Source organism: Ruditapes philippinarum, unplaced genomic scaffold (genome assembly GCF_026571515.1).
Source record: "Ruditapes philippinarum isolate M1 unplaced genomic scaffold, ASM2657151v2 ctg7277_1_1_1_1, whole genome shotgun sequence".
NCBI lineage: Eukaryota > Metazoa > Mollusca > Bivalvia > Venerida > Veneridae > Ruditapes > Ruditapes philippinarum.
Window position 1 is genome coordinate 26,072 of NW_026855448.1, and position 9,398 is coordinate 35,469.

General features: G+C 32.3%; 1 long non-coding RNA gene across 1 annotated transcript; it reads right to left on the bottom strand.

Moving 5' to 3' along the window:
* Window positions 1-4,009: 4,009 nt before the first annotated feature.
* LOC132743373 (uncharacterized) lies at window positions 4,010-8,768 on the bottom strand. The gene is made up of 5 exons (XR_009627567.1): window positions 8,652-8,768; window positions 7,402-7,506; window positions 6,886-7,027; window positions 6,207-6,370; window positions 4,010-5,659 (listed from the first exon to the last, which is right to left on the bottom strand). It is a non-coding gene; the product is annotated as an uncharacterized LOC132743373 (long non-coding RNA).
* Window positions 8,769-9,398: the final 630 nt, after the last annotated feature.

Below are 9,398 nucleotides of genomic sequence, written 5' to 3' on the forward strand. Positions count from 1 at the left end.
GCCTTATATTAAATGATGTTACACATGTACACACATTTTCTTTACCATAATGAACTTTGAAAACTGACACACAGGCCGTCCAACCGACCAGACGCTCTTGTAAATGGACACTTAAAAAAAAAGAACATTAAGGGTAAAGGTAACTACAAAGACGGTCGTAATTAATAAGAATTATCATAACAAATGAAGGTCCTCCCATTTGCCCGGATTGACGGACAGAACAACGAGCTCCTTTTATACTTTTCTAAATTTCGTTTGTTGGGGTGAGAAGATATTTCATTTGATAATTAAATATGTTTACCACATATTTTAACGTGGCATTATTTGCGTAAAACACGAAAAATGTTATCATCACACTGTATGCGCAATGAAAAAGTGATTTTTGTTTACACCCCCCCCCAAAAAAAAAAATATTTTCGATATGTGATAAATATAGAATATTACATGTATATTACGTAGCTTTATTTATAAATGTATTGAATTATAATATGATGCTCGCATACTATAACTTTATTCAACTCGTTCTATAAACTCAGTATTAAACTTACGCTCGTACAATACCGTGAACAAGTTATTTTATACTTTAAACATGTACAACCCATACTCGTGTGACTTTTTATTATGTTCTGATAATAAAATGGTATACCTATTTTATAACTAAGTCTTTGTTCTTAACATATATATCTGATATATAACGAAAGAGCCCAATATCAATTTCTTAAACAGTAAACAGAGAATATGTGACAGTTGAAATAACACCACAAGGAGATGCATAATCTTTCTCAAATATACTTCATACAGTAGTACAAAACTCATATAGGCTGTTGAGTCAGAAAAGTGAAAAAGAAATTATGAATGATGTCTCACTCTCATTACTTACAATTTAGCTGTGGAGCGTCGAGATGGATGTGAGATGATTTACTGGAGTCGTGGAAATACACACATTTATCCGGTCTCAGCTGACTTAAACCAATCCTTACACGTACTGCATCTTTAAAGTTATAATACCGTTCAACGATGATATTTTACCCTACAACTTAGTTTTCAGAAATTATCACCTAAATCATAAGTATATCCTCATTAATGATGAACTGCTATACAATTTTAATCTTATTTCGCCGAAACACTCGGATGCAACTGGATATAATATCGCCAGTTTTTGAAATCCCCGCCATTTGTAAAAGCTCTCGGGCCCGATCGGTTTCATTCGGAATTAACTCATTTGCATACGGAAAAGTTCGGAAATGCTATAATTAGAAACAAGTTCGGAAACGCTATAATTAGAAACGTCAACAAACTTGCGACCCCGATATTAGAGATTTAATATAAATGAGGGATGCAATTTTATTTTATGTTTTGTAATTAATAAACGATATGAAAAGCTATTTATTAGCTAAAGAATGTAGCTTATATCTTCGTAACGCGTTAACAATCGGAGACTCTCCCTTGATCAGCTCAAGAAGATGGAGCGTTGGTCATGTCTATGTCGTACGGTTGCTGTGGTTATTTCAACTTATTTGAAATCGGTAAATTAGCCGTTCTTTATGATCGCTTCGAACCAGAAATAATACGTACCAACCTATTGCCAAGCTTCCATCGTAGTAATATGGCATACAGTAGTGTGCGTCATGTAAATATTATGAAACACAGACACTTGGGCTTTGGTGCTCAATCTGTATTATATTATAGATGTTGAAATATGATTTTTTTTCAAAACGGCTTATATTAAGTTGTTGTTTTTTTTATTTTAAAGGCGTTTTGAGCTCCAAACCCAAGTGTCTGTGTTAGGAAATTATAATGAAAAGAAATATAATTTGGCAATCTGGTGTAATAACCTGTATAGGGTGTTACCAGATTAAATAACCAGTCAACTGCATGCAAAAGCCAATACATATTTAACATCTACAGACTCAACCGTTTGATATATGATAATGTATAATTATACTTCAATTTATAAGAAAACAAGAATGGAAAAAGGACCAAGTTAAAGTTCTGATGCCTATAATTTTGAAAATGATCACTCAAGACCTGATTTTTATGTTAGCCTTTTGTAAAAGTGCACATTATGGAGAATCATGTACTAATGAGAATTTCATTCCAATACAAACACAGTGCAACCTGTGTAAATAGTATTCTGTTAACAATGAACAGTTGCATTCCACTGAAAATAAGATTGCCAAGAATTAAATCCTCATCTCTGGATTATGTACACCGGTATGGCATTAAACCATAAATTTCACCACTTTATGTTCAAATGTTGAATTCTGCTAAGCTGGTGCTAGGGGGGCATGGAAGGTAACTTGCACTTTCCAACAGGCTCACCAAATAGAGCCTGCAACAGTTTCAATTTTGTCATTTTGGGCTTTCTGCAGAAATTCTTTATTTCTCTATTTTCTGATGTCAAATGTACTTTTTTAAAATTTAAATAAGATCACAGATTGTAACAATGTTTTACAAATACCTTTCAATGTTAATTTACACTCCACTTCTCTTAGCACGTTTCAGGACACATTTTGGAATGTTGTTAAAATAACAAAAACACAGATAAATTGAAACATGTATTTGAACATTGGCAGTAAAACAACAATAAAATATTTTCAAATGAACAGCATATCTTCTTTTTCTTACTCTCAAAATAGTACAACAGTGACTTCTTTATAGTTATAGTTTTATTTTTTATTCAATCCATGCTGTCTTAACAGGAAGAGAAAGTGTGAAGATGGCCAATATTGTAGAAGGAAATAAATAATATCTTAATTCCAACTAAATTGTATGAACTTGAGCTAACCCCTTATGGGTTTCTGGCGATGAAGGATATTATGCTTAAGCCATTGTGACCTTAGACCTTATTAACTCCAAACTAATGCTTAATTACTAATCTAAGCAATGTCCCTGGAGATGTTCAAAACCTTGGGACAATGAGTTTACATGTCACTGAGACCTTGAACTTATAATCAAATGGACCAATCTTAAAACTAATGGCAATGCCATCTTGAGCTTTAAATCTAATTACCTCAAAATCAGTTGGTGCCATTATCTGGGGAAGGGCAATGTTCCTACCAAGCCTAAAAACTTAGGCTTACCCCTGAATGTAAAATATTGTTTGTTCCCGACTCCCGCAACCTACCTACAAATAGCACAGCTACCTAACATATCTTATTGCCCAGGATTTGTTTACTAAAATGAAATCAGAGTGTCAATGAGAATGACATCTTTTAATTGTCTCGAGATTTATTAATTGTAAATATACAAATGTTGGGATATTTGTTGATTGAAACTGAAAATATGGTTCTGAATTTTTTAAGTAAAACAGATGCTTTCATGCATTCACAATTTGTTTGAACTACATATAATTTAATGAAAAATAAAACAAGACAAACATTTTGAATAACTAGGAATGTGTCCATAGGACACGGGTCCCCCTACGCGCCACTGTTCTGTCAATCTTATGACTCTAGGTCAAATATTTTTTGAAAACTAAAAATCTTTTACTAAGTAAAGGGCAAGAACTTTACAAATACTAAATAAATTCACAAGTAAACCCCAAGGTGCATAAGTACATATGCTGACCAACATTCTTTTAAACATTCAGGTCTACAAGTGAAATACTTTCTGAGCTATGCATGAACAAGTTGAAAATTGTAAATTATTCGAAAAATTAAAGTGAACCTGTAGTAGCCACTCCTATATTGTCTTTCTTATTTATATTTTATCCCTGTAGGATATTAATTATGGAGTTAAATGATAAATTATTTATGTTTGGCTGAATGAAATGAAAGAAAACATAAATACTTTTTGAGCTATGCATGAACAAGTTGAAAATTGTAAATTTATACTACTGTTAGTCAAGGGCAATAACTCTAACAAAACTGAAAAAAATCAACATGAAAGTCCCAGGTTCATAGCTTCTCAGTGATGTTTATCATTATTCCGGTTTGTTGATTCTCACTTAAGCACTCAAGGAACAAATAACAACATAATGAAACGTTTTTTACTAAGTCAAGGAAAATAACTCTACAAATACTGGATAAATCCACAAGCCAAACCCCAGGTGCAAAACTAAATATGCTGAGCAACCTTCCCGTAAGGTTTAATGACTCAATGTCAAATCCTTTTTGAGTTACATGTGACACAAGTTGAAAACTGCAAAATTTTACCAAGTCAAGGGCAATAACTCTAAAAATCCTAAATAATTCCAGACGAAAATACCCAGATGCGCAACTTCACATGCTGATCAACATTCTTGTAAAGTTTCATTACTCTAAGTCAAATACTTTTTTAGTTACATGCGACACAAGTTGAAAATTGCAAAATTTTACTAAGTCAAGGGCCATAAGTCTCAAAATACTAAATCCAGACGAAAATACCCAGGTGCACAACTACACATAATGTTCAACATTCCTGTAAAGTTTCATTGCTCTAGGTCAAATACTTCTTGAGTAACATGCGACACAAGTTGAAAATTGCAAAAATTCAATGACAGTAACTCTGAAAATACTAAAAATATCCAGATGAAAATACCAAGGTGAACAATTACACTTGCTGATCAACATTACAGTAAAGTTTCATGACTCTAGGTGAAATACGGACGGACGGACAAGGGTAAATCTAAATGCCCGTCACTAAAGTGGGGGCACAAAAATAAATATTTTATCAGCCCACCTAACCTATCTGAACTGGAATGGGATGAGGGAGTAAATACAAAGATAATTTTAAGGCTTGCCTTGTTTGATTGAACAAGGATTATATATAAAATGCCCCTATGTCATTGGCTTAATAAACTAGATTGGACTACAAACAATTCATGGACTAATAACAACTAGATCTCCGCGAGTCGGATGTGTTGCCTTGTGAACAATATAGTTTAGGAGAAATGGCCAAGACAAAAATGAAATATGAAAATTAACAAAGGGCAATAAAGTTTAAGCCACTAATAGCAAATAACAAGCAAAGCCAAAATTTAGACATTTAACCTTGAAGGTCAAGGTCAATTATGAATGAAGGCCAAGGTTAGACAATACACCAAGAACTTTAAAGTTATGAACAAGGTTCAAGTTTGCAGAAGGCAACGGCAGCAACCTCTATTTCTTTTTTCAAAAAAAAAAGAAAAGCTGAGCTAAAGTGAATTACATAGTACATGTATATCAAAAGATATAATTGAATAATACTTTTAACTTCGTTACTACATTAAAGCTCATAGCAGCACTTATAGTTTAATAGATTGGATAATATTTTGCACTTGTATAAAAAGTAGTCATTTTTCTGACAAAATATTAAAAACAGACCTTGAGTCATGACAAAAGATAGATACAGTGCCATATCTAAAAAAGATATTTCATAAAACTATCATGAATACCAGGTGTTCAATGTCAGCTTAAATATGTTTTGAATAGTTGGGCAATCAGTGTAACACACTATTTATCATTCTTTTCCATAAAAAGTCAATCATATCTTGATTTATGTTCCTCATGAATGGCTCGGGTAGGCTTCGGGCTAACTTGGGCCAAATATTTTGAAAGTATGTGGGGGTCATCTTCCTCTAACTTTCTATTTTATATATCCCCTCCATGTCACTAATTTCTCAGAGTTATAGCATCATGAAAAATGGTATAATGATACTTTTTTTCTTCTTCTTTAATTCCTCCAGACTCGCTGAAGTCTGAAATGAGAAATTAACAAGCCTGTTATAACAAAAATCATAAGTGTATACAATTCTCAAAATGCATTACATGTAATTAATGTCCTCAAAAATTTATTAGTCAGGTCAGGTCAGAGACTGCAAAATCTCTTTTGATTGAAATTAATATTATATAGGCAATATAAATGCATAGTGATCACACTTATAATAAAAATATCTTATAATTCATAGAGGCAGGAACATTTAATACTAAGATATGCAGCATTTATATTCATATGCAAAAATGAAAAAAAAAATGTTGAGAATCTATATGCCCAAAGAAGATAAAGCACAACATTTTATTTAGGTTTTGCCTCTTTATATGTTTGAAGAACTGACATCTTTCTATTGAAATAAACAAAGAAACATGCTACATCCATATTAGACTCAGTACAGAGTACAACTACATCTATGTTGAACATTATTATAGTTCCAAACAATTCACTTTATTAACACAAACTGGACACTGTTTTCTTTCATTCTGTAAAATTGTGAAACATTACATGTTGGAGTTTTGTAAGTAGCATACCTAACAGATCCCCCTTGTTGGTGATGTATGGTCTATTTGCATGTATATTATAATCTATGGCTGCAAGAAGATTGTGCATCCTATAAACAGGTGGTGTGTAAGCAAATCTTTTGGTACAATACATCAAGATGTGCTGTTGAAACCCCTACATGCCATCTGTACTTCTAAAAATGAATACAAATAATGGAAAGATATTTTCATTTAAATGATTTTAGTAAGGAAAAATCCTTTAACATTAACATATTCATATGCTAGATATAATCTCTGTATGTAAATAATTATCTTTGAAAAGATTTTACACAGCTCTATCCTTCAATTGATAAGTGCAATAAAGGTGCCAATTAATTTATACATAATGGTTGTAGGTCCATTTGCGTTAACATATAAAGGTGCTGTAAACATTGAACATTCTATAATCAATAGACATATGAGCTTTGTATTAATCAGGACATATACTCCTTTCGAGTTAGGAAAATAAATCCTTTTAAAAATTTCACTCCAAACTGCTAGCATATCTTAACAAAGATAGACATATCTCCTTTGCAGAATTAATGGTTCCAACATTGGAGCCATTGGCTTCAACTTTTTTGATTGGCCAATCTGGTGGTGCAAACTAAAATTGCTCCAGGGGGAACCCTGTCAATATAAATTTATTTTATTGTACCTGATGAGAACATACCTGCAGTTGAGATATTATGTCATCTTATTCAGAACGCCAGCCAGATCTTTCAGACTATGTGCATCTTATTTCCTTTGCAGCCAAGGTTTGTTCTGGTTTCTAATGGGCCATGATTGTACTAGGCATTGGTGTATTCCATCATCTGAAAACAGAATCCATTCATGCTCAATAACTATAAGATTGATGCAGACACTTAAATATATTATTCCCTGAAATAAAATATCAAGACAAATAAGCATGCATTAAAAAATGGCAAAGAAGTCAGCCTTCAACAAGTTTTATGAAACATTACTAAGCATTTCACATTTATTTTACATATAAAATGCTTACCATAAACCTATGAAGTATTCCACATTATGCATCAAAACATCTTGCATGCATTAATTTTCTTGCAACAAATGACAATTATGTATTGCTATCTAGAATTTTATCTGAATATTTCTTGAGCAACAGAATAATCATATAAAAATATCAAACATTCAAACAAAATCAAATACATAATAATTGTTTACTTACCATGAAAAGTTTATAGTCTGTAGCAGTTTTATAACTAAACCAGAAATGAATGGTTGTGTCTCAATTCAACTCCAAAAGGATTTTATTGGCTTTCTTTAGTGCTACCTGAAGATTAAACCATAACTTGCTTAAGATTTAGAAGAAAAAAAATCAATTGTGGAATTCCTTTTCATTTTAGCAAAAAATATTCTACATAAGAATTGTATATATTCAGTCTTCACCAACATTTACTATAGGATATGAATCTGCCAGTGCTAAATTCAATGACTGCTTTCATAAGAACATGTATGCTCCCCTGTTTAACAATTACACTTTGTCATGATAAGCAAGTCTTTCAAGTTTCATGTTGATACATTTCAAAATATTTAAATAATGCAATTGTATGCCAACATAGCAATCTGACATAGAATGTAATAGCTTTGAAAAAAAAAAAGCTAGAAATTAGTAATTCATGATGTTTGATTGTAACTAAGAAAGTATACTCCACTTTTGAGGAATCTGTAACTATTTTGTTGTATGGTCTGAGAATTGACTACATAACTGAATCCTTTCCAAAAACCATATATGAGCCGCGTCACGACAAAACCAACATAGTGCGTTTGCGACCAGCATGGATCCAGACCAGCCTGCGCATCCGCGCAGTCTGATCAGGATCCATGCTACTTGTTATAGGGTTTGTAAGCGAACAACATGGATCCTGATCAGACTGTGCGGATGCGCAGGCTGGTCTGGATCCATGCTGGTCGCAAAACCATTATGTTGGTTTTGTCATGACGCGGCTCATATATATTTTTTCACAAGTGGATTTAAGACCTATAATGACACTCTATTATTTTTTCACCTCAGTGAACAATTACCTATAATAATATTATGGAGTCATAAAAATATCAAACTCATCATTTAAGATGACACCAAAAACTTTCAATTGGACCAAAATTAACCATGTAATGCATGTTTTTTTTCTTCTTCTAATACAGTATTATATGCCACTTAAAAAATGTCATTATTGTTTAATATTTAAATCATATGAATATCTGATCATGATATATATGGATCACATGTTGACATGTATATATCCATTAATTGGTTCAATAAACTAATAAAAAAAAACATGAATTCAGCAGTATTTAAGATTAATCAGTTTTTATATGAATTATATAAGTAAATTAGTTATGCAAGTATATAGTTATATAGCAATTTTGAAAGGTATTATTATAACCTGTCACTTTCAACAAAAATGGTGTACTTACTCTCCTCTGCATATGCACTGAAGTCCAGGTCATCTTTGATGTCCCTGGTAGTGGTATTGCAACACATGATGACGATGAAATTGATTTATTACATGCTTTTCGGTGGTTTATAGAAATATATCAGTGATATAAAACTGGTAATTTCACTGTTTGAAACAGTGAAATTACCACTTTGATAATTTCACTGTTTTGAATTTAAGCCCCTTACGTTGTTTCAGTGAAATGTCAGCGTGTACAGTACTGGGTACCAACTTAATGACGTGACGTCGTAAATGACGTCACGTTGTATTATTATTTGCCGCGCATTTCATTCAGTATTAGGTTTAATGTCTTTTTAAAACGTTTCTTTGCATGTAATAAAAAGAAAATTTGTTTAGTTTAGTGTAAGATTGAAATATATTTCACCTTGTGAACACCAAAAGTCCATATTTCACTCGTGGCTGCGCCACTCGTGAAATATACCTTTTGGTGCTCACTCGGTGAAATATATTCCGATCTTACACTGAACTAAACAAATATCCTCTATTTATTTCTGTAATTGAAAATATAGCATACTAGTACCATGGCCTAAAATCTTGACTATTCAAACCAATTACAATACATGAATTGCTGCACTGCTTATAAGGAAGAAGGGTTGTCAATAAGAATTATCTAACCTTTCCAGCACAATTATGGTTATTGTCCATGATTATTTTTCAAATTGTGAAATGCTGAAATTTTACTGCAAAAATGATTTCAAATGAGACA